The 27,291-nt window shown below is 38.7% G+C and overlaps 1 protein-coding gene across 6 annotated transcripts in view; it reads right to left on the bottom strand.

Annotated features, from left to right (window-relative positions):
* Window positions 1-27,291, bottom strand: part of TENM3 (teneurin transmembrane protein 3) — a 2,406,934-nt gene that overhangs the window by 671,910 nt on the left and 1,707,733 nt on the right. For all 6 annotated transcript variants that reach the window (XM_076010707.1, XM_076010706.1, XM_076010703.1 and 3 more), the window contains exon 9: window positions 18,392-18,474. The gene's annotated coding sequence lies outside the window, so the exon portion shown is untranslated. The remainder of the gene's footprint in view (window positions 1-18,391; window positions 18,475-27,291) is intronic.

The following is a 27,291-nucleotide window of genomic DNA, read 5'->3' on the forward strand; positions in this document are numbered from 1 at the left end:
ATGACTAACGTGCTTAAAATATTAAGAGCTAAAACTTATTTTTATCCAAGTGCTTGTGTGAACCAACATTGAGACTAAAGGGAAAAGAAATTACTGTATGTAAATCTGTTACTTTAAACCTCTTATTCTCATGAGTTTCATGATAGGTCCATATAGAGAAATTAATTTATAGAAGTAGTCAGCATAACTGCTAAAAAATGCAAGCATAAACTACTATGCACTTTTCCTTTGTGTGACTTCTGCATATTTCAATATTCAGTACATTACCTTTAAGGTTTTCAAATTCGCCAGCTGTAAGTATACCTATCACATTATAGTGTAGCACTAAAAATAAACTGATGTTATTGAAAATAAATGAATCAGCACATTGGTAGCTGAATTGTTTTCTCATGTGACTCACACTCCTTAACTAACTTTTTCTTTGTGATTGTTCATTTATCATATCAAAAGTTTCTTTGGACATCTGTTTCTTGAAGTACAAAAGCACACTCTTGTTGAAAATGTTCAGTAGGAAACAAATAACATAACTCTGTGCTCTGGAGTTATAAAAGCAAAACATTAACGGGGCCAGTTACTATGGATTTAGCTAAAGACCTTTCTTCATTTTTTAAGACATAAAGAAAGCCATATAATTGTCAACATCAGTATGGTCCGTACCAATAAAACTTCATTTACACAGAACTCATAATACTAAACTACACAAAGCCCTTTTGCTTAGTTTAGGCCAGAGGATATTCTTGATAGAGCTCATCTCAAAATCACTTGGAGTCCAAAGTGTCTATGCAAAACCATTAATCTCAGAATGTGTCTAAACACCAATCTTGAGACAGGCTGCAATTTACTGTTCTCTGTGACAGACAAATAGTTGGGAGAGCTCTGTCATTTAACCCCAATGCTTTCTTTGGTAGTCGTGGAAAGAAAGGTTTTTTTATACTGCCCTGTAATAAAAAGACTACAAAATCTGTCAACACAGTATAACTTTACATATAAAAGTAATACTATGCATAGATATTTCAGTCATCATGTGAAAAATAAACAAGATAGTCTTTAAGTCAATGTCATTCCCAAAGAATTAGCATGGAGATGTATTGATTGATTTTATTGCTAAAATATATGTATATGTATATTTAACTCTTCTATTTTGACTTGGATATTATTGGCCATGTCTTTAACCTGTGTACACAAATACCAAATGTAAAGGAGTCATACTGATCAAGTCTGGGATTGTCTTTTTTTAATAGATGCTCAGATATCTTTATGTTAGATTGAGTTTGTGTCTAATGATGTTATATGTATTTCACAAAGTGCAAGTTAGCCCCAAAGTCTGGCATATATTAAGAGATGCAATCAAACACATGCTGATAGTGTCAGTGAAGTGGGAACCCTTGAAATGTGTACCTAGGAATAAGTGTTGTTTTTAGAAATTGTCAAAAAAGTAAAAAGCGGCCAGGTGCGGTGGCTCACACCTGTAATCCTAGCACTCTGGGAGGCCGAGGCGGGCAGATTGCTTGAGGTCAGGAGTTCGAAACCAGCCTGAGCAAGAGCGAGACCCCGTCTCTACTATAAATAGAAAGAAATTAATTGGCCAACTAATATATATAGAAAAAATTAGCCGGGCATGGTGGCGCATGCCTGTAGTCCCAGCTACTCGGGAGGCTGAGGCAGCAGGATTGCTTGAGCCCAGGAGTTTGAGGTTGCTGTGAGCTAGGCTGACACCATGGGACTCACTCTAGCCTGGGCAACAAAGCGAGACTCTGTCTCAAAAAAAAAAAGTAAAAAGCTTCAATAATATAAATATTTAATTTTTAATTTTAATTTTTTACTTTGAATCACACATGAATCTAAGTAAGAGGTAAGGCAGTTCCTACTGATTTTGCATATCCCTATGCCAATTACTAAGTAAATACAAATGAGGGTACTTTGGGGAGCATTTTATAAAGTATTTGGAAGAAGGGATAATCACATTAGACTCATCATGTATTACGATAAACCTATTTGTTCAGTACTGAGGGTAATCAAAACTGATGTGTGAAATTCACACAAGGTCTAAAGTGACAGGCCAAAAAAAAAAAAAAAAAAAACCCAACCTAGATGTCTTTTAAATGACTTTGCAGTTTTTATTTTAAATGACTGAAGGCAGACGTGCAACAAGGTAGAGAAGCAAGCAGCTAGACGGAATGAATGCCACTTGACCCGAGACTGCATCTGCACCAGCCCAAGTCTTGCAAACTCTGCTGAAATGACCACCTTCATCCATAGGTCATTATTTTTCACTGGGATTCCATTTCCCCACCAGTTGTAATTTGTAATATGTGCCAGGAACTAGAGGTGGCTGAGATAAGTCAGAGGACAAAATTCAGCTCCAACACCATCACAAACTCCTTCCCTGCTATCCTTGAAAGAGTCCTGACCAGCAACTCCAACAACCCAAATGTAGTAGGCATTTCATAGAAAATGACAATTTTATCGAATCACACATGTGTAACCTGATCTGGTGAGTTTTATCACATAGACATAGTTTAAACAACATCCTGAACTTTTCAAAAGACAGGTGACATAGTAAAACATTATAATAATTTATTTGACCTCCAAATAGACAGCTAATTTAAATAAATTTCAACAGAATTATTACAAGCACCATATATCTGAGGAAATGTATAAACCTGTCTAGGCAACATATGCTTCCTAATTTCTGGGTATATGTGACCTATAATATTTCAAGTCATTGGAGACTTTAACTCCATAACAAGTGAGCATCAGAAATATTCATTTGGCTTGTACTGGCAATTATGTAATTATTACTCTTAGCTTTATGCTATTTTAAAATTCACCCTCAGTTTGTATTTGTTTCTGTATGTGTGTGTATGTGTATAACAAGTTGAACTTTTAAATTTGGTATTTGCTATAGAAAATGTGTTTAGATGTTGTTTCTAGGTAACTCATAGACTATTCTTCTTAAGAAAATACCACAGCACTTTTGTTGGGAATATTTTCTTCAAAAGAAATGTGCAACTTCACTTCCAATAGAGCACCAAAACATTTTTTCCTTTTTTTAATGTAAAATTACCTTAATATTTATTTTAGAAATATTATTGATATCTAAAAGCAATGTCAGTAAAAAGAATTTGTGATCCTCCTTGAAAGTGTATTTTGGTAAAACTGATTAGGATTTTTGATATTGATTTCCTTTAGGTAATGTGGTTTTTTAAAAATACTGTAACAATTCCAGCATTTCTTTATGATAAAGGAAGACAAAACTTAAAGAAACCAATATAATAAGTATACTGAATTTTATTGTTCTTAAAAATCAAGGGGATCGTAAACTGAAGCCATACGAGTTCAAGTTGTTACCTGTAGCGTGAAAATGCCACTTATTTGCTTATGAGATGGTCTGTGAGTTTTCAGTGTTCATTCTTTGCCACAGCAGCTGATGCTACCTGCGTATCCCAGCATGCACTGCTGCTGTCTTCACTTTGCTTCTCCTTAATCGTGCCCAGACGCTCAGTGTCTCATCCTGCATACAATTTCTGATCTCTTTCCACTCAGTTGACTCTAGCTTCCCAGAAGGAAAAAACCCTATGATTTCTTCCTCAAAATTTTTGTTTTAGTTTCTTCAAAAATTGTAAAAACCTGTTTCAATTAGAGCACCTTAACCATTATTCTACTCCTCCAAAGATTAAAATATTGCCCTTCATAAAGGGAAAAAAAAATTTTAATAAGCATGGATTAGGAACTTAAAAAGTTTCTTAGGGAATGAAATACTAACTAAAAACCAGTTTGATAAAAATATTAGTTTCTTTCTTTTTTTTTTTTGAGACAGAGTCTTGCTCTGTCACTCAGGCTAAAGTATGGTGGCATCAGCCTAGCTCACAGCAACTTAAAATTCCTGAGCCTCAGCCTCCCAAGTAGCTGGGACTACAGATGTGTGCCACCACACCTAGCTAATTTTTTTTTTTTTCCTATTTTTAATAGAGATTGGGTCTCACTCTTGCTTAGGCTGGTCTTGAATTCCTGAACCCAAGTGATTCTCCTGCCTCCACCTTCCAGAGTGCTAGGGTTATCAGCATGAGCCACCTCGCCCAAACAAAAATATAATTTTTTTTCTTAGAGGTTTAGATACAATTGAAGTGTTGAATCACAGATGTGTAAAGGTATTAGAAGTAGCATATATTTATTATTTTTATTATAGTTCTCTCTTCTTTAAATAAAAAGGTACAAGAGCACATTTGTTAGTGAACTTGATATTCCAGATAAAGGTATTTTCTTCTCTCTCTGGGTACAGTTTTACTGTATCACTGTCAAGAATCTAAAAACCAAACCTGAATTTTATTAAATATATTTGATAAGTTGCTAAATTGGATGAAACAGAGTCAATGACCTAAAAATTTATTGGCTTTTTAACCCTTGTCTAAATTTTACATTTCAAAAAAATGTACTTTGTATGCCACTGAAGACAGCAGATACCTCCAGGACAGAAGCAAATCATATCTCTTGATTCTTCCATGCAATCGATTGGTAGCTATACAACTATCTGTAGCCCTAGACTCATCCCTTGTGGAGATAAAATCAAATGCATCCCAGTGGAATTGTGTTCTTGCTTAAAAAACAGCCACCTCATCCTCCTCAAACATTTACCCTAGTATATGACTAAAAAGACACCACGGATGTTATTTTTGAGAAGTATTACTTTCATACTAAATTAAGAATGAGCAAAACCTGTTCTATGACCTTAGCATGCATGCACTCCAATCCCGCGCTTTCATTAAGTTGGCTCCTTTAGATATTTACCACAGTCAGTGACATACCTGTTTTAAAAAACTGACTAAATAAAAAACAATCTGCCCTATCCTTTAAAACATGGGGCTCTGGGATACAAAAGTGATGCATTTTCTGGCAGAAAATCCTCCAAGGGGATTTCCAGCTTGTCTCGGACTCCTTTGAGGTAAAGATTCTTTCTCATGGTGTTGAAATGTATGCCAGATTGCCTCATGACGTCACCAGGCTAGTCGTCCTGCAGGTAGGCAGAGAACCGCATGATGGCCAGAGGTCAAATGAAAGACGTGGGTCTAGGTAGGTAAAATTTCCTTTCTTTCTTTCAGCAGCTCCTCTCAATTTTTTTTTTTTTTCTCTCTCTCAGACAAATTTCTCTCCTGTAACCTTAAAATATCTGATTCCTCTAGCGTTCCAGCCCAGGCTCTGAGGTCCACGCTTTATTCTCCTTCAGGATCCATTTCTCCTCTAAACACTCATCATCCGATGCATTGTAGAAAGAGAATTCCCAGCAGTAGATTTTGAAATGAAAGATAAAGTGTTGAGCATCTGAGCGTTTTCAGGTGCTGGTGTCAGTACCTGGAATGCCTCCTGTTGACAATGGTGGCTATCACTGGGGCATTTGAGATCTCTCTATTCTGAACGGTCTTCAGAAATCAGTCATATCTGATTGTTCTTTCAGATCAAACGAAGTAGGAAGACAAAGTAAGCTGAGCATATTCTTTCACTCTGTACTTTGTTGTTAAAAGGGGGAGGAATTCCACTAGGACCCCTAACTCCAAACTTTTGTAAGAATTCCTATTCTTCCTCCCCAACTCTTATTATCTCCCCCCCCCACCTCCCATACTCTCAGTTCACTGATTGTGTTGAATAAACGTTTCTTTGCTCCTCGAAGGATTGTTCCGAACTACTAAGAATTAACTGGATAACACCAAGGCAGACACGAAATAAACTAAACTAAAGGACATTTACTGTGTTTGGAGAACGTGGTGTTCAGCTACCCGCATTAAACTCGGACTAGATACTTTCCCTTTCTTAAAAAGAGTACTTGCAAACTGTCCAGTATCAGTCTTGGAGCTCATGTTGCTGGGAGTCTTTACAAGGGTGGCTTATCTAGAGAAAAATGCAAAACACTTCAGTCTGCTCTCGGAGGTGGGTAGATGAGAAGGCCCCAGTCGAAGCCAGACTCTTTTACCAGGAGCTAACTCTGTTGTTGATAAATGATCTTTTGAAGAAAGAAGATGAGGCAAAGTGCCTGTCATTGAAAACAGCAAGGAAAATAACAGTGTAGTTGGCATTCTTCTTAAAACATATTTCTTGTTGGACATAGGAAGTCATTTTCCATCAAATTGGAACGTGACATAATGTACAACATGTCAAAGACATTGTTAAAAAACAAACAAATTGGAATTGAGCTGCCTTCAGTTAGTCTTAGATCTCTCAGTCAGTTTTACACATTAAGACGGTTGAACATGCAGAGCTTATAAATTCTCCTGTTGGAGAGTTTTTTGGAGAATTTCACATAACTCAGTGGGATCTTGGTGGGGATACTGACATTTACCACTGAGTTCTTTAATGACAGCTAAACAAGAGAACACCACTCCTAATTTACTCAAGTAGAATTCAATATCATAAGGCAATTGCAGAACACTGTTCTTTTATGAAACCAATTTTCGTGCTATGGTTTTTAACTCTTTTATTTACCAGTGACTTCAATTTGCTTCCCAAAGCCTGAATACTTATCTGGCACTTGAGCTTTCTTACATAATTATTCTATTTCCCTTCCTCTAACACTTTCTGCTAGTATTAACCATGTGGATATTATATACACATGTATCTCTTCAAGTTTAAATGTAACCCATGTCCCAAGTCAACTATTCCAGCTTGAGTCATATGGGTGTATAGTCCCTGCCCAGCCACCCACCCTTAGAACTATGTCTTTGAGTTCAAAAAAGAGGCAATTTTATTTATCACTTTTTAATCCTACAAGATGTCCCTGTGTCGTGCCATTTCTCTAGTCGGCAGTTAGCACTGTTGAGAGTGGAAGGAATGCGGCAGGGACCAGGTTAACTCTCGAGCCCCGACAGGAGAGCTGCCCCGTCCCTGCCGGGTGCAGAGAGCCCATTCTGTGCATCCACCTTTTCTCACAGTGACGGTGTGGAAAAGTCAACAGAAAGAGGCCAGGATCATCACAGCCCACTCTGAGGGACTTCAAAAGTGACTTTGACGTGCACACTGCCCTCAAGGGGGCTGAGATAAATGACCTTGTTCTGCGACAGGGAGTGAGACACATCGCCAGAGAGGAACAGATAGCGTCTGTGGGAGTTGAAGGAGGCAAACGTTATTTCCATCCCGGGACCAGGGTGGGCAGGTTGGTGGTGAGAAAAAGCATCACAGAAACAGGCTTAAAGGTGGGATTTTCAGGCTTCCGGGTCCTGTTTGCTGCTCCTGGTTCTGGAAAGCTCTTCTTCCAATTCCTACACGGTGTCAGTGCTCAGCCTGAGTGGCAACTCCCCGTGGGGTCTCCCGTGACCTCTCCCCGTAAGCGACTCTCCTGTTGTTCTCTGTCAGAGGATCCTGTCAGTGTCCCGCCTAACGAGGCCTCGCACGTGGTGACTATTCAACCGCCCTGTTTGTTCCACGGAAGCTGTTGCTAAAGAGATGGAGCCCACAGGTGACCTGGGGTCTCTTTTTTCACCTCTGTATTCCAAGTGCTGAGCACATTACGTGACACGTGGTCGATGTAGAATAGATATCTGTTGAGCAAGAGGGTGAGTACATCAGACGGACTGGGTTCTAGTGAGATGGGCAGGGGCAGGGGACAGAAGGGAGAAGCCACTGTTGGCCGAGGGGACGGTATGAACCTCCTGTACACAGTCATGGACAGGCTGGTGGGAGATGTAAACGGACAATGAGAAATAAGTCGGAAAAGGTGAATTGGGAGCAGCGTGCTGGGCTCTTGACTCTACACTTGATTCTTTAGGTAGGTGATAGTTTTTGAGCAGGAGACTGACATTATCGCCCCTGACCATCTTATGTCTTCAACCTTCAGACTTAGAAGGAAGAGCGTGTCTTTGCTTTAACTACATCTAGTGTCAAAGCTGTGATCTTTTGACCAGACCCAGGGACCCAAGGGAGAGGTGGTTGGATTTAAACAGAAATGAGTTCCGATGACCTGCCGAGTCCTCTGGTGTGAAGGTTCACTTCAGGCCGAGCCCGGCATCTGAGATCAATTCGAGCCAACAGATTAAATGCCTCTAGGGTGTGCTCAGCCCTGTGGTGAAATACAAAATAAATCAAAGCAGGGTTCCCCTGCCTTAAAGAGCAGGAGCGAGCTCTGATGAAAGTGCACTGAGCGACTTCCACACCTGAAGGTGTGCGAGGGAGCTAGGCAAAGCCCAGGCACGCAGGACCGCTTCCTGCGGACCGCTCTCCTCGAAGTGAGCTGCCGCTCTGGGACCCGGGAAATCGCTCACTGCCACTGTAGCGCCCCACAGCTGTGTGTCTGTCCTGGCTGAGACAAACCCAGAGAGGCAGCATGAAAGAGCCCTGCAAGGGCAGTCAGCTGCCCAGGGCTCTAGAGCTGTCCCTAGGAAACCACCTGTCATCGGACGAGTCATTTGAACAATCGGAATGTGTTTATCATTTCAAAAAATTGGGCATTGTAAAATTGATCGGCTGTTTAATCATGTATCCACTAAATACTAAGCGCTGTGCTAAAAGAGCCCCACTCTTCTGGGCTCACGTGAGAAAAAGATGAGAGAATAGACAGGAAACTGCAATTCCCACGCAGGTTTGTAGGGGAGCTGCAAAGCCGCCAGAGGTAGCTTGGGAGTGTCACCTACCATTTGGTCATAGAAAAGACGGCTAAAAGCCGGGCGGGGTGGCGCACACTATAGTCCCAGCTACTCCGGAGGCTGGCTTGAGCCTAGGAGTTCCAGTCCAGCCTGGGCCACATAGGGAGACCCTGTCTCTATTTTTTAAAACAAACTACTGCTAAAATGCCATTTTGAAGTCAGGACTTTGAGACCTAAAATGCAGTGAGATATACAAACACAGAAGTTCATCAGGTTTTCAGGACACTTCATAAAACTGGGACCTCAGAGTCTGACCCCTATGTATAAAAATATTTATTTGATAAATGAATTCACGTTCTCGTCTTCAGTTTACAGAAATGCCTCCCTCCCAACGCAGCCTTGGCTGTGAGGGCAGGTCCGTCAGCCCCGACTGCCCATCTGCTGTGACCACGAGGTGACTCGGTGCTCCAGGGTAGAGAACCCAGTGGGGAAAGGCTGAGCGGGGTGGGGCCATAGGGTCTTGGGTGAAGGTGAAGGGAGCTGTGAAGTGACGATCTGAATGAAGGCACTGAAGGGCCAAGAGACGAAGTCAGTGGCTATGGAAACGAGTAGAAAAGCTAAATCCTTGCCGCCAATGAACAGGCAGCAATTGGTGGCAAGCCTGCAACAGCCCAGCTGGCCCTTGAGGGACGATGCCTCTGAATTTACCTTTTCCCCTGGCTTCTACTGTCTAGAAGCCCATTCTCACCCTGTTGGGGAAGGGGACCTCAACAAACACACTGCAGCAGCCTGCGTGTGTCCCTCCCGTCTCTCCCCGATCTCCTAGACTCATCTTGCATCTGATGACGCGACCAAGTCCAGCTGGCTTCTGTGACTGTGTAGCTGAGGTGCTTGTTCCTTCACAAAGGGGTGTGTGAATATTAGCCCTCTCCAGGCAGAATCTTTAGGATTTGGGGGCTTGCACTTGGCGACGTAGGGGGGAACCTAAACGTAAGCCAGGGTTTTTCAGCTGTGGACCATTGACATTTGGGGTTAGAGATCGCTTTGATGGAGGAGCTGCCCTGGGCATCGTAGGATGATTGGTAGCATCCTCAGCTGCTACCCACTGGAGGCCAGTAGTACCCTCCCCAAGTTGTGACAAGCAAAAGTGTCTCTTGATATTGCTGAACTGTCCTCTATGGACAATGTTGACCTAAGCAAATAAGTGGGGAAGAACATTGTAGGGTAATCCTCGGTGCTTTATTTCTGAAATGACTTTCTGAAGGTAACTAAAATATTGCCATCATCATAAATACTAAAGTATTAAAACTTTAAAAATTTTGAATAATCATGTTATACAGGGTGACCTTGCTATAGCTAAATGATTTGTCCAGATAACACCACATTCCTTGGTTTCTAGGGTCTTCAGAGGCAGGCATCTAGGAAACAGTTGTTAAGTGAATACATGATGGTTTTCAAGAAAAGGAAAATACTTCATTTACTTTTAACTCTGGCCCAGCGAGTCTCGAAAATACCTCTTTCTAGCACCTTCCTCGGCACACCAGGAAGGACGTGAACTAACGGCTCAACAGCACGTGGGCGCTTTACGTCAGCCCCTGGAATCACTACTGGCTGAAGGTGATCTCTGGAGACCCTTTGAATATCTCTGTGACAAACGGTTTAAACAATAGAATTTTCTGTAAGAAATCCTGCACTAATCTCCTTCCTTCTCTTAATTGCCGCAGCATGTCACGTGGACCTCTGCTGTATTATGAATTGCGGTGTTTGATGTGTTTTGATTATGACTTATTTCCCTTAACTAACAGGCAGAGTTGTGGGTCGGATACGTGTTTGATTCATCTTTTGTATTCCTCCAAGTGATACATAGAAATTAAATAAATACATAATGTAAAAAGTGTCCTTGCCTTTAAGGACTCAATTCTTCCTCTAAACCAATTTTCTCAAAAAAAAAAAAAAAAAAAAAGGCTATAAAAAAACCCTACATTTTCCAATGTTTGAGTTTTAACATTTCCAGTCTGAAAGGATTGACACCAATTTCTTCATTGTTCCTTGGCGTATACACGATGCTCCCCAAGAGATATTTGTGTATAGCCACAGATCTCACACATGCTAAAGATAAATAAACACCATCTACGCTGTCGACGATCCAGTGATCTATGACTGGCACTCAAATCCTCCTTAGATTTTCCTTTTCCTCTTAAATAGTAATCAGATCTCTCTTTGAGTGCCACTTTCCCTCGATTTTGAAATTTGGCATTTAATGTAATTGCGATCTTAAAAATCTAACAAGAGCGGGACTTGGCTCAGGTAAGTGAGAGACATTATACTTCAGAGCTTGGCACACCGAACTTCCCGGCTGAATCTGATGGGTGGCGTTTGAATGGGAGTAGAGGACCCAGGAGGCAATTCCAAGCGACACTAGGTTGCTGACCACTCTGAAGAGAAGAATAGCCCAAGCGCTTTCTCCGCCCACCTCCCACTGTCCCTTTCCAGGAAAGAGGAAAGGAACTCTTCAAACTGGCTACACACTACACTAAGGTAGGTCTTAAGGTCAAAATCTGATATAGAAGAGGGAGTACTGATCCAGGGTTTCCTTTGCACAACTCATTCTTTGGATAAAGGCCTATTGCACTTTGTATAAATCTACTCTAAGATCATGCTCGCACTAAAGAACTTTTGTTCATGAAGTGTGTCAATGGTAAGTAATTGAACAGAGAAAAAGGATGATAGGTAGATCTATAGCCAGACGTATAAATAGCCGCACGTAGAAGCCAGCTCACACAAATTGCCACTCTCCTTGGGCAACTCTGAGAAGTACCAGCTGTTGGCTGATTGCCCCATGCTATGTAGGTCAGAAGGATATGAGAGCCCAATTGTAAAAAAAAAAAAAATCACAACAGAATGTAGCACCCTTAGTTGGTCCTAAGGAGTTATATAAAGCTCCCCTAATTGAGCACATCAGAGGAGAGTTTGAACTTCTTGCATGAAAACAACCTGCCATGCCTGGTGATAACACCATTGACAATGAGGTTTTACTCTAAGTGTTCAAGAATAATAGAAACAGCATTTTAAAATAAATGTGTTGCAACACTCAGGCAATGTTTTCAAAAGCATCATCTGCTCCCCTTTTAGGAAGGTAGGTTGCTGCTCTGCTGGAAAAGTGAGATTGGCTCTCATGAAATTTTTTTCAATAAACAGTGAGAGAGATTTTTCTTTTTTTGGCACTTGAATGATATATATGTAAAAAGAAAAAAGTTTCCTTTATGGAGGTACAAAAATATCTTTTACCCTGAGCATGCTATTCAATGGAAGTCACCTTTGTTAATTCAACTGAGTTTTGTTATGTTCACAAATTGAAAAAAAAAATTGAATTTTTTTTGACATCTGATGCTTCTAAAACTTTTCTGAGGTGGAACAATTTATCACTATTAGTATCATCTAGATGTTACAAATGAACAAGGAGAGTGATTATCTGGTGGTGTGAACTAAGGAAAGGCTATTTTCAGGGGAATAAAAAAAGAGAAATAGAGGAATAGAAGTAGGTAGAAATCTAGAAAATCAATATTTTACTTCAATATTCACCTATAGTTGTCCTACTTACTAATTAAAATACTTTATTATTGAGGTAACAATCCCTTTTTGAATAATCATATTTTATCCTGATTTAGTGTCCATCATCATTTGAACTCTGCAGTATCTAAGTTTGTGTAATAAGGAACTTTGCTAAAATTGGGGGGAGGAATCTATGAAAATATACTTTTAGCTTACAACATTCAAAATGATTAAATTAATTCTTATATGAGAGATTACTGGTGAATTATCAGGGCACATTGAAGAAGTTTATTAGGTAATATACTTATTAAGTAATTACACTTTATTAGGTAATATACTGGATGGCAACCACTATCTCCCATAGAATATTCCTTGGAGCCACTTCTGGGAGTAGATTGGGCTGCAAGAATCACCGAACTTACTTGGTATGGCATTTCTTATATAGTGAGGTTCACAAAGCAAGAAACAAATCACCTATGGAAATCTATATCTTATAAATAGCTTCATAATTATAGAGGATTTCAATCAAAAGATCTCAAAGCACCTACTCTGTCACCAGACTTGGTCTGGAGATATACCAACGGATGAACTCGAGGCTGGGGAAGATGCACTAACACAATGTTGAAATCCAAAACATTCAAGGTCAAAAACTTCTGAGTTGCTGCCTCCACACAAGGTGAAGAATATCAGTCATGGTTATTAGAAGCCATCTCTGAGCTCCTAGGATAGATGCCACCTACTATATAATTTCCCCAGGAAAATGGTTCGTTTATTCATGTATTCAACACATACTTACTTACGGAGCTTTTACTATGTATTTGACACGGAGTGTTCGCCAGTGCCAGGGATAGAGCAGCAAATAGAATTATGGCATTTTTTTTTTTTTTTTAGCAGTGGAATTCTCTGAAGCTACACATGGAACTTTAGCTTTTTTTGTCATCCATTCTCACCCTCCTATTTATCAGGCATATTTACCTCTGGTACTCTTTCACAAGGCAGAACTTTCTATTCAGAACCTAACAAGAAAGATGACTTCAAGAGAAAACAGGCAATTGGCTACATTTCCTGAAGGTAAAGCTTTCAACATTCATTGCACCTCTCTAAATCTTCTCATTGCAGTGTGATCGGAGAGGTAGAATGTGGCTTGCCTGAATTGTGGCTACGCCATTAAAAATGAAAAATTATTTGCATTGCCTATTCATGTTCTTTCTTTCACTCACTAAGTTTGGAACTCCATCCTTTCTCAGTCAATAAAACTTGATGGGATATAAGAAAACTGATAATATCTGCACCCTACGCAAAAGTCTTAGGAATCAAAGTTCAAAATAGAAACCGTTTAGAGGACATAGGACACTTGTGAAATAATTATCCCAAAGAATAATAATAATAATAATAGGCATAATTGGTTGCATATCATGTATACAGATACTTTTATAATGCAAAATTTATTGAGCATTAATTTACAGATAACTAAGTCTACTAATCAAGTTTTATCTTCATAAAATAATAATAGTGAGGTTTATTATTCCCATTTTACAGATTAAGAAACTACGTTATAGAGAAATAAATTAATATTTCCAAGTTGTCAGAATTAGAAAGTGATAAAATAAGAATTTGAATGTCAGTCGGTCAGTTCCCAGGCCCATGCTGTCTTTATTATAGCAAAGGGCAACCTCATAACATTATATTTATTTATTTTTGCTGATTAGAAAATTTGAAGGCAAAAAGGTTCCACATATTAAAACAAACTACCCATTGAATCCCCGAGGAAACATTTTCTCTGATTCCTGAGTTATAAACAAAAGAATTTGTTCCTCTGCCTTTGGTCATCTTGCTCTGCCTTCTCCTAACTGTTCTATATTTGATGGCATTTTAAAAGATAATTTCTTAGGTGTTCACAGGGATTTGGGCCACATGAAGTGAGTAGCTTGGTCTCAGACAGTGAATAGGAAGGTCTTAGAGGGACATCACTCATTCCAGGCTGTGCATTTCCAGGGTAGCATTGGCTCTTGCCACAGTCCAGAGGACATTCAGAATCCTGTGGGACCAAGACTTTGGAAGCAGACATTGGGACATTGGGACAAGAATAGAGCCCTCGGGATGCGTGTCGTGTCTCAGCGTAGGCAGAGCCACACACGGAGTTCTACACGGATCCTGCTTCTCATCTGTGCAAATCGGGCTCTATGGGGCCTCGCAGCCAAGAACCAGGCCACGCACCCGTGTAGAAAGCTATTTGTCATATCATTTTCCAGTACGGTTTCTATGTGGGTCCAAGAATAATTACACTGTGGTTTTTTAGGGCCTCAAAATATCTACAGACTTTAACTATCTGAGGGCAATGCTTTATATCTGATCACGGACCAAACTGAAATAATAAACTTCAGAATGGTGCTTTTTAACATGTTTCAAAGCGAGTTTGCCAATGACCCCTCTGCATTAAATAGTTATTTCAGCCATTTCTTCACTATCCTTGGGACAGTCCCAACAAGTCCATTTTCCTCACTCTACAACTTCCCCATGTAAATTGCTATTCGATTTTAATTCGCAATTTTTTATAAAAGCAATGGCCTCACAAAGGAGATTTTTCTAAACGTCTGTCTTCTGTTCTTATACTGTCACAGGTTACATACTTTAGCCAGAAAATCTGTTTAGCCTCTTAATTTTTTTTTAAATGGAGGCCAGAAGATAGACACGGCCGTCATACTTAGAGATCGCATTCTACGAAGTCAGAGGCAAACATTAACAATCAAAGCAACCAGTCTGCCTGAACGCTCCCCTTGGGTACACACTCCTCAAGATTCTCTGAAATCAGGCTGGAAGCTTCAGAAAGTTACAGCCCTTTCCTCTACGTGTGAGGCTGGACAAGAAGGCATTGAACCCCACTCCTCACGCCCAGGCTCAGAGATAACCCTGCTCATTCAGAAGGAAGAGAGTAAGAAGCTTCGTGAAAAGTGACCACAGCATCTCACAAATTTATAAACTCTCACTTTTTCCTGGCACTGAACACTGGGTCAGCAAAATTCCAAAATTTCCAGAGGAAAAGTAAAATCTATAGTCAGCCATCCTGATTTTTGTTCTACAAGACAACACATATAATCATCACCAGCTTACAATGTTTTTTGACATTGTTAAATTATGCTCTTTCTCTCATCTCATCCAATTCTTTGATTATCCACCAGGTACTGATAGATCACCTTCCAACCCCAGCAGAGGCAAGGAGGGGCTATTCAGTCTGAGTATAATGTGGGTTCCTTATTGTCCCTTTCCCTTTGGTCAATATGACAGGGGGAAAAAAGTAACAAAAATTTTTTATTCAAGCCAAAGGCTTTGCAATCTTGTGTTCAATTTTATAAAGGCCTAGGAAGGGTGGAGCTTACTGACTAAAAAGGACAGCCTTGGCTTATCTGTGGATTTCAATTACTTATGATATTCCTTTTCTCCACTTCTAAAACAGACCACATAACATTTTATGTGTTTTCCATTCTTCCCCCAACTCTTTCAAACAATAGCAGGTTTCTATGGCATGGAAATCATATGATAGTTAGCTTTCCATGCCATTTTCACAAAACATCGTTTTGTAATACTTTAATTTAGGAAATATTCTGAGTGTATATTAGACTTAGTTAAAATATCTGGGTGACCTTAGGAAATATAAAGTGCCTTTACAATCACACTGAAAAGCATTAGCTAATTAGGATATGCACTAAAAGCATACTCACTATATCTGGACTAAATCAAGATAGGAAAATTCTAGAAGTTTTCCTCATTAATATAGTTTGGAAATACTCCTTTAAAGTTTTCTTTTCTTCTGTTGAGTTTTCTTTTCGTGTTTGTGCTTCTCCTAGGTTAGAAAGTGTGCAGTTTGCGGGTAATGTGGATGGCAACTTTTGTTTCCTCATCACAATAGACACTTACATGTGTGTTTTATAGGCAGCAGCCCGGCTGCCTGGCAGCAACCATCACATATGAAAAGTTATCCTTCATTGTGGATCTCAGAGGAGCACTAAAACATTCAAGTTTATATATTAGCTATTAAAGACTAACTGCTTGTCCTAGAGAAGCTCTAGCTATGGGAAGAGTGGTATTCATGAATTGGCAAGAGAAGGCTTTGAAGAGAGGGTACTTAGAAGAGAAGGGGAGGGAGAGGTGTTTTATTGTAGTGGCATTCATAGAAAGTGCTTTTTCTAAGGTGAAATGCCCGAGACCTGATGGAATCTCATCAACAATGGGTTTCAGAGAACCAAGTATTGCTTTTGCACTGAATACCGAGCTATATTTTTATAGCAGAAAACACACAGGTGATTACATTTCCGTTTAGAGTGCCTGAAATTAGGTGCATGGCTCCCATCAGTAGGAAGAGGGGCTATGCACCTGATTCCCTGAATACTTCAATGATAATTTATCCTAAAAATTTAATTTATTTGAAATCTATTATAAAACTATACAGGTAGGTTTTTCACAGCATGTGCCTTTGTCATGATTCACATTTGAATGAAAAGAGAAGTCAGGAGGATTTGAGGGAAATATCAGCAAAGCAACTTAGAGAAATCACTCTTTATCTATGCTATATACATTGCACGTGCCTTTCTAGGGTCTTTGTTTCCACAGGCAGTGTGCAAAATACAATGCTAAAATTTTTAGAGAGGATCTTAAACGAACAGTTACTGAGGAAATATACGATGGTAAGTTATTAAAATCTACTTTCTATTATCTTAACAGAAAAATCTCACCATTACCACCACTGAGATCAAGGAAAGAGAGATACTATGCATGTGGGAAATGGCACATAACATAGTGATTCATTCCAGAGCTTTATTTTGGTTTTGATTAATCACTCACTGAGCATATAAGTATGTGTGCACGCACGGGGACGCTTATTAAAGGACTCTCTTATCACCTTTCTTGGAGACACCTTAGGGGAAATGTAAAAACATAGTGCCTGAGAGGGATATTAAAAGAAAATAACAGTAGTTACCACTATTTTATGTAACAATGATATCACAGTTTTATTCTACAAAAAAGAAAAAAAAAAACACTTTCTATCTTATCTTCTTGGAAAAGCAAAAAAACCTCTTTTTGCAAATACTAAATTTGTGTCAACACACATACGCAAAACAGCAATTGTTTTAGATATATAATTAATTCAAATCTAGCAACCTGAATATAAAATAATATCAGTGACAAAATCATAGTTATTGTCATAGACTCTTAAGATGTAGGCATGCCCCCAAATGTCTGTAATGATTAAAAAAAAACCACTTCAACAATATATTGTCTTTAAATAAATAGCATCAAAAAGAAATGTGCTCATGTAACTTAATTTTTCTGACGTAAAATGTTATCATTCCTACATATTGGTATTTAATAATTATTTCATAATTTAGAAACCCCTTTGCTTCATGGAGACTCTTTACTGAATTTTATGTTAAAAGAGGAAACAAACGATCCCTCAGGAGAAGGCAAGGAAACTCGGGGCTCAACTCATTAAGCCCAAAGAGTTCAGGACTTTTTGAATGATTGACACTGGGCAAGTGGATCTTTCACTACTGTACACTCCACCGTGAGCAAGACACTTCTCAGATTTTCTGTTGTAAATTCTTTTGTAGCTTCTTGGTAGAAGACACTTCCCATTTTGTGGAAACCCCTCAGATTATGGTCTTAAATGAATCTGTTCACCAGGTTCAAAAGCTTTAAATTACTAGACCATGGTTACCATTGAGAAAGGGCAGTGAGCTATATCAAGGAGAGAAAAAAAAATAACCAGGTACAAGTCTAATTCTCTAAGGTTGCCATGTAAGTGCTGCTCAGAAAGGATTAAGGCTGCCTGAGAACAAGAGAGCTACCAAACAAATCACTTCCAAAGTGGGGAAAGCATGCCTACGTACGTACACACACACACACACACACACACACACACACACACACACACACACACTATAATCCATTGTGTTTGTTCTACCCTATCCTGGTAGAAAATTCTCTTTAGTTAAAATGCACAGATTCTTTATTTTAGAATGTCCTCATTCACCTAATTTTACAGAAAAAGAAAAGGTTGTAGAAATGCCCTTGCTTTCAGATTATGAGAAATAGTACAAAAATCAGATTAATTCTACCTTTTGGAATCATTTACCTACATCTAATTCATTGAAGTTAATAGCGTAAGTAATGAGCTACAAAGGAAATAGCAGCTTAGCACAAATGACTTACAAGACAAACAAGCTGTATATTTGAAGAAGCCTTCAGGTCTGGAGACATTAGTCTCTGGGACTTACCTTCTCTTCTTCTTTATCAAGGTCTTTAGTTCCTCTGCTTGCACAGAAATTGTAAATCACTTTGTCTTAGAAGATCAGAAAATCTAGAAGAAAATAAATGAAATACATAAACTGGAAGAAAATCTGATCAGATGTTTTATATACATAATTTCAGTTCTGAAACTCTTTAAAAATTAAGAGTAGCATTATAACAAGGGATTACTGCTGATTTAGCACAATTAAACAGAAAAGATTATTAATAATTGTAGAAAGAGTGTTTGTAGGCTACCTGAGCAGTGTTTTAAACTAAATTTTCTTTCATGTACCCATGGAGATTCTTTTTGCTTTTTTCCTAGTAGTTTAAAAAGGAATAAATTTATATGGCAATTTATCTTTACAAAAAGTGAAATGTTCATGAATTCACCTGCCACTCTGTCTTATAGCCCTGCCATGCCTACCTTTGTTGCTAATTCCAATGGCATGTTACAATGTTACAATGCCATTGGAATTAGATCAAGGGTAGGTGTGAATTCTAAAATATTTGTTTCTGGTAATGTTGAAGAAAAGAATGCATGAGTTCCCTATCTGTGCATGTCACTTAGTCATTTTAAACCACAATCACAGTGAAAATAAATCAATCCCTTGAGTTTCTCATTTTAGCATTTCAGTTCTTTGGAGTAGTTTCCAAATGTTAAACATGGAGTCCAAATCTCCCTGTTCCCTTCCTGTCTTCTTTCTTATCCTACACCAAGAAACATAAAACAAACACAAGAACAGACAAACAAAACCATGGAGAATTTTAAGAGAGACAAAGATATGAAGTCAGAGGTCACTTTTAGCTTTGAAACTTGTTGCCTAAGAGATCATTGACACAAATTATCATAAAAAGAGAAATTAGGAGAAAACTAGTTTTTCAGAAAGCTGATGAATTTGGCTTTTTAAACAGATGTTGAGAGGCCAGATCCAGGTCTGGTTACTATATTCCTGGAACATGTTCACTGTCAGGGTTGGGAGTAGTGGCATAGACATAACTCTTCGAGTGCTGGGGAGAAGCTGGTTTATGACTTGAGGAGATATCTCCATACAGGGTTTGGGGGGATGAAAAAGAAGCAAGAAAGGAGAGAGGAGTATAGGAAGGGAGCCAGGGCCCAGGAGTCACTCTGGAGGTGACGGGACAGTGTTTGAGGACAAAGAATCGGTTAGCAGTATTCAGTGCCTCTGGCACGGTTGATGGGATGAGAACGGGTGGAAGGCCACAGGATTTGACTTCCCAGAATACCTGTCACTTCTGAGACAAATATTTTGGTCAGATAGAGAGCACAAAAGCCAGATAACAGACAGAGGGACATCAGATCACAATGAGAAGAGAGGAACAGCGCAGCCGAGGGGAGGGAAGTGCTCTTGGGTGCTGATTTGGCTCTGGGTTGCTCAGAGATGAATCATCGTCTTGAAGATGCGGGTAACATAAGAGTGGGAGGCCTGGGGCACGTGGGAGGCTGCAGATGCTGCAGCAGGAAGGGGGCGATTAGGATGAAGGAGAGGTAGGAAGTCTGCTGTAAAGGAGGAGAGATGCTGTTTCCTTTGAGGCAGGAGGGAGAAAGCGATTTTGTAGGGTGGGCCTGGATGAAATTGGCGACTTGAGAAATTGAGACGTGTGGAAAAGGACCAGAGAGAGGCTGATTGGGCAGCATGAGTGGGTGTTAAAAATAAGTAAGCACAAAAGATCAAGTAGGAACCCAGGGGAGACTGAATAGATGAGATTTATCCTGGGCCTAGTTGGGAGGTTTGTATGATTTTCCCAAGAAACTCTGCATAAACCTCCAACTGAGAAAATAAAGGGTGATGCTGGCCCAAGGTGGGGATTTGTTTTGCAAAGAAACTTGAACATCTGGTACACATGCAAGACAAAGAAAAGAGTAAAGAAATAGATGACTTTGGAGAATAAACTGGGTTCCATTGATTCACTAAGTCCCTTCTCTCCCTCCCTCTCTCCCTCCCTCCATTCCTTCCCTCCTTCCTCTGTCACTTTCTTCCTTCCTAACGTCCTTTCTTTCTTTCTTCATCTATGGATTATTCAATAAACATTTACTGAGTGCCTTTTTCCTTCTAGGCACGGTGGCAGGCACCAGACAGGGAAGGGCAAGGGGTTCTAAGATCAAGAATTTGTAGATGGGATGAGGTTACTCCTGGTGCTTTTTTTTTCACAGTCATGTCGGCAACACTCAACTACCCCAGGTGTTCTCTTTCTCTGTACATGTGTCGTGCATGTATACGTGTGTGTGTGTCACTACATATATGTTGCAGCATCACTCACGCTTGTCCTATCTCTCACATTAATTCCTCAGATTTTTTTTTCACACGGTGAGTACCTGAAACAGAATACTCTATATACATTCTCAGTATTTTCACTTTAAAACTTCCATACTTCTTCAGACAGACCGCTGTGTACCTAAGAAGGCTGTTTTGCAACAGTGCTGCTATTGCACAGCAAATAACCACTGTAGTAGGAACCCAATGAAGGGAGCTTTCTACAAAATATCAAGGGGTAGTGGGAGGATGGAGGAGGCATCATGAAATTGGAAATGGTTTCTTGTGTAGGGAAAAGTAATTCAACTCTGGTATGTGGCAATCTGTGTCCACAGATCAGTCTTCCTTTATTGGAAGAAAAAAAAATCATCTTTTAACCAAGAAAGTAAGATTCAAATATCATTTGGCATTTGCGTTCAAGCCACGGTGCCTGGGAAAGAAAATGAGCAGAGAAGTGAAGCTGCAGCACTCCGCAGCGCGGGACTTCAAATGGCTACCCAAGGGTTTTGAGGACGTGTTCCAGGGTTTCTAGAAAGTTGGGCTTGAATTTCATCTTTTAAAATGTTATTTTAGTTTCCTGCAGATATTCCAGAAGTTTATAGCTCTTGATTGGTTTTGAACTCAAGTCTGTACAGATCTTTGCACATTGCTGAAGTGTGAGCCCTATCGCAGCAGGAATACAAGAGGCTCAACAAAGTGCCACATGCTTAAAATGCTGGATCTAAAACCAGATTGCCCGTGCATGGATCCAGCCACATAAAAACCGTGTTTGTGTAACCTTGAGCAAAACACTTGCACTCTCTCTTCCTTAATTACTTCCTCCTTAAAATAGGGATGAAATGATACCTTCCCATGGGTTTGTTATGAGGATAAAATGAATGAACATTTGTACAGCACTTAGAAGAGTGCTAGCAAATTTTAAAATAATTTAAATTTCTATGTTATAATTATATTTATAAATGAAGATGAAATCGTTTTGTTTTAGTCGGCACAAATCATTATTTTTAAGACTAGGAACAGAATCTTGACTAGTAAGAGGAGATTATAAAAATGAATGCTTGTCGGTAGATGTTTGAGATTGGATGCAAAATGAAGCTAGTGATGATCTTCTAGAGCCAACAAACTTCTGAGTTAGCATCTTGAGATAAACAATCGAGGTTGGGAAAAGTGTCTTGATAAAGCTCATGCAAAATCAGGCAGAGTAGAAAAAGTAGGATGATGGGTTTTTTTTGTCATTAGCTTTCATCCTTCAGAGTGAAAATTTTCTTAAATCCTCGGTGTGTTATGTAGTGAATATGTCCCACACTCCCCACCAAGTTTCAATTTTATCTTGAAATAAACCACAGTGAGCATAACAATAAAATGCAGAGTCTTTCTGTGTAAATTGATTACCTTAACACCATACGAAAGGGATGTATGCAAACAAAATTTAAATATGACAATGAAAATAGACAAATATGATCATTCAAAGAAAGTTGCTCATATTTGCTTAAAAATGATTAAAGCCTGTTCTGCTGATATCAGACAACTACCTACTAGGAAAATACAACTGACACAAGTTTAGTAATATAGTCCAGAGAAGAATCTAAAATCGTACTTAGGATATATTTGTTAAAGAAGTGTGGAGATGAAGACAGTATGGATTATTTACAGTTCGACAGAATGAGAGTAAGGTATATAGAACTCCATTATTTTTACTTTTTTCCATCCTCTTACTATAGATTAATATGAGGAAGATTCATTACTTTATAAAATGTACATAACCCACAAGAGGAAGAGACATTTTAGGAGATTAGAGCAGTTTTAACACCGTGAAATAAACTGGCAAAAATACATTGAGATCTGTTGACTGTCAAATTGAGCTTGTTATATCAAAAAATAATCAGCAAGATAAACAAATTAGTTCAATAAAGTTGTGGCTGAGAAGTACATAAATGATTTTTTTAATCAGCAAAATTAATAACATTTCTTGGATCTCACTATTTTAATGTTAGGATAATATATGAAGAAAGCAACAGTGGTGGCTTCTACAAAACCTTGTTTCCAAAATTTGATCAAGTGGTCTTTGCACACTGCAAAGATAAAACTAGATGACTGAAATGCTAGACTGTTTGAAAAGTGTTAGTACTTATTTATTCATTCCTTTATTCAGCAAGTATGACTGTGTGCATATTATGTGTCAGGCACTATTTTAGGAGTTGGGGATATAAAGTTAGGCAAAACCAGATACAGCCTTTGTCCTTATGTAACTGAGACAGATATTAATCAGATGACCACACAGAGATAGCTGTATTCCTACAACCACAGCAGGTCCTATAGGACCGAACAGCAGACAGACATGAGAGGCCCAGGGAAGGCTCCTTAATGAAGTGGCCTTTTCCAGTAGATCTGGAAGCTGGCAGGACTTACCCAGGCCTGATGGAGCAAGAGTGAGAAGTGGGGTGGAGAACCTTCCAGACAGAGAGGGTAACCTGTGCAAGGCCCTGTGACAGAAGGGAGAATGACGAGTTTGAAGAATTGAGAGAAGGCCCATTTGGGGAGCTCAGAGCCATCTCCTGGTTGGGACAGCAGGAAGGTGGAGTGCTGAGGAGGGGCGCACTGGGCAGCGTGTGGTCCAGCATGCCAAGAATTTTAATTTTCACCCTGAAACCCACGGAAATCTTTGAAGGGACTGAAGCAGGAGACGTCATCATCGTGTCTGTGTTTTGAGAGCGTTACTCTGAATACAGCTTGGAAAAGTGATTGGAGAAGGACTCTGGGAACTACGCGGGATGGCAGAAGTAAGAGAACGACTGAAACAAGAGGTGCCCACAAGAACGAAGAACATTAAAAAGGTTCAAGTGAAATCAGGGTGAGATTGACAACAGTAGTCGACAGATAACATCATATGCATGTCAAATGGGCAGAATTTTCAGAGTTCTGTTAATTCTATGGGTAGTGAGTTGCAAAATTCATGTTTTCATCAATTCTGAAGTTTCAAAAACTAACACTTGTTGCCTGTCCTGAGGATAAATTCCAGGATTAAAATGGCAAGTGAGACCAAAGAATCCTATTAATTTTGCTGATTAAAATAACATTACTTAAATACATCTCAACCTCATTAAACTAATATGTTTATCCTGCTGATTTTTTTTTCTTTTCTGGAGACTGAGTTTCACTCTGCTACCCAGACTGGAGTGTAGTGGCACCAACATAGCTCTCTACAGCCTCGAACTCCTGGGCTCAAGTGATCCTCCCATCTCAACCTCCTGAGTAGCTGGGACTACAGGTGTGTGTCAACACACCTGGATAATTTTTAAACATTTTTTGTGGAGACAGAGTCTTGATATGTTGCTCAGGCTGATCTCAAACTTCTGACCTCAAGAGATCCTCCTTCCTCAGCTTCCCAAATTGCTGGGATTACTACAGGTATGAGCCACCAAGCCCGGCCCCTGCTGATAATTATAATAACAAGCCCAATTTGCTAATTTAGATTGTGTTACTGTACTTTCAATAGCATAGAAAGCAGCAATGATCAAATTTAAACTTTGGACTCAACATGCAAAACAAAAATAATTTTAATAACAAATCAAGCTTTGAATTATTTCTGATAGAAATAAATCTTCAGGTATCCTGGTATTTGAGACCTTACAAAATGTCATTGTAAAATACCTCACAGTGTTATAAGATGCATTTGAAAGGTGTTTTCTGCCAAAAAAACCAATGCAGCTTTCAATTGTACATGGATCCTGTTAACTAACTTCCTCTACTCTGAACATTTATTCAATATAAAGAACATGAGCAATTGTTGGATACTATGCATGATGCAACTAAAACTCAATTTTTTAATACTTATCTTTGAAACTTCTGTTAGTTTGATCCTAATATTAAAGAGTTAAGCATATTCAATTTCAATGTTTTATTCTTACAAGTCTTCATACATATATAAGGGTTATATGAATATTTTTAAATGTTTCTTGTGCATCTCACAATTTTGCTAATAAAGTAACTGTTCATTTTAAAAGTCATTTACATCAAGATTCAGCTACATTAGTTGTTTTTGGAAGAGGGCAGAGTATAGATAAATATACTATAAATTACTTTGAGGAATTCAGAGTATAAACAAATACTGTATACATAAACATGTGAACAAACAACCAGCAAGATCTACCCATCCCCACCAGTAGCAAATATTTCCCACTTTTATAATAGTACTTGAATTGCTCCAGTTTTTAGTTTCACTGCCTTCCTCTCTACCACCATCATTAAGCTTTTTAAAATTTTATTAAACAAATTTTTATTTCAACTATTATAGATACATAATAATAACATATGGATAACATAATAATAACAATTGTAATAATAATGCATTGTTAAACTTTTACTGGATGGGTGTATTTAGTGTAGACATCTTTAGAAATTCACTTTCTTGTGAGCAAACCAAATACAAAACCGAACCCTGTAGGACTTATTTATTTACTTATTTTTGTGTAAAGAAGTATTTTAGCTTCTTAAGGGAAAATCTTTCTCTTAGAATTCCTGATTATGCTTTTTCTTTCTGACCAATACTTAATCTTTTGAAGGTTGTTTTTCCCCCTAAAAATTCAATAGTTTTCTTCATTGTTAACAGCACACTTAAAAACTGAAACATATAATCATGAGTGCGTTATTGTAATGTTCTCTTACAGTGGAATAAAATAACTTGACACTACAAAAGCAGTCAAGAATTTGTCCTCTCAGTAGAAAGTGCCTGTATTTTAGACCCGTATAACGCTGACCTCCATGGGGCTTGGAATGCTTCTAAATTATTTTATTATTCATACATCATATTTATGAGAGTATGACAACCAACGAATGGATTATAGTTACAATGGATTTGGGTACAGATGACATATTACATTGCTACAAATTATATAAATGAGAAAAATAGTTCTTTGATCTTTAAAAATAAACTTCCTTTGTGGTATATTTGTCCACAAAATACTCCCCTGGCGGGAAGTGTTTAAAACAAACACACAAACAAATGAACAAACCTTTTCCTCAGATTCCAGGTAGAACCTGCTGGGTTATAATTTTCCGTGCGCAGGGGGCCAGTGATCAGTGGCACACGTTTAAACTCACCAGAGTCATAAACCAGAAGGGGTCAGTCAGAAACGCCTCCCTGTGATATAATCTATGTTCAGAATTTGTCTGATAATCAGGGTCGTTCTAGCCCTCCGTTGACAAAGAACCAAATGTTTCTGTCTCCAGGCGGAGACGAAAAATTCCAGCAAGGCAACTCAAAAGCAAATGGTTCCAGTTCGGTATTCGTACTCTCTAAACATATTCTCAGATTCACCAGGCTTTCACGAATATAAAAGATTTAAAAATATATGGGAGCAACCCCAAATGCCAAGTGTCTTATAACAAAGCTGTGATGTATTTAGGAAAATGCTCAACATGAAGTATTTTACCTAACACGAAATGCCTTCAGGATGTGTGGAGTGAGTCGGTGGTACTGGTAAAGTGGAGATTTGGGAAAGAAAGTTTAAAAGAAGAACATTTTCTTAAATAAATGGAAGCCAAGAGAAACTTTCATGCCATGCTTTAAGTGCCATTTCAAAGCTCTAAAGAAACTAAAACAAATAAACTACCCTCCTGATGTTGCCCTAGATTACTGCTTAAACAAAGGTACATATTTTTAATTTAAATGAAAAGCAATTAGGTCTGCCACTGACAGCTGTGGAAAATGCATCTGCTCAGGGCAGGCTTTTATATTTGGGGGAAAAACAAAAAGCAGGAAATGTTTCTTTCTTTTTTTGTTTTTTCCCCTCAGCCACTATCTACTTTGGGCCAGAAATGCTATTAAAATTGTTTAAATGGTTTGGGTGAAAGATTATTATTACTGTTATACATTTTAAAGTATGTTTAAAAATTATGTTCTGATTCACTCATTGAACCCAAATTTCGACATTTTGTGATGTCATTTGGCCAGGCAATATATAATATTTTTCCTTTTCTGCAATGCTTTGTGAACAAACTAGACTTGGAAAATACAAAGCAAAACTTGATTTGGGACAACTATGGCAAGTATATGTATATTAAAATATTAATTTGTTAGCCTAAACATATTTTTAGAGTCTGTTTATCCTTCTGTAGACTTAGATATTTAGCAAAACAGTAAATGCCGCTTTTCTTTTTGGAATCTTTTTTTTTTTCTTTTCTGATTAGAAAGATGCTATTTTCAATAAGTAAATAAGGGAGAAAGTAAGAGATTGACTACTATTAACACTTTAATATTACATTTTCCCAATTAAATTTATTCACTCACTTGTTTATTCACCAACTATTCATTGTGCACCGATCATCTTCCAGAACATTCTTAGGTGATAGGGATACAGTGATGAACAGGGCAAGCTCTATTCTTGCACTTATAGGGTAAGAAGTCTAGAAGGCTGATAAGCCAATGGACAAATGCATTGGAATTATGAATTTTGATAAATTCTGTAATGGAAAAGAATGCTGTTCTGTCGAGGAAGCATACGACAGAGGGTCTGTTCTAATCACCGGTGTCATTTAAAGTTTGCTGGGGGAAGTTTGAGTGAGACATGACAAATAAGTGGAAGTGCTTAGGTGAAGTGGGAAGCAGAAGAGGG

The sequence above is a fragment of the Microcebus murinus genome, chromosome 15 (genome assembly GCF_040939455.1).
Source record: "Microcebus murinus isolate Inina chromosome 15, M.murinus_Inina_mat1.0, whole genome shotgun sequence".
Taxonomy (NCBI): Eukaryota; Metazoa; Chordata; class Mammalia; order Primates; family Cheirogaleidae; genus Microcebus; species Microcebus murinus.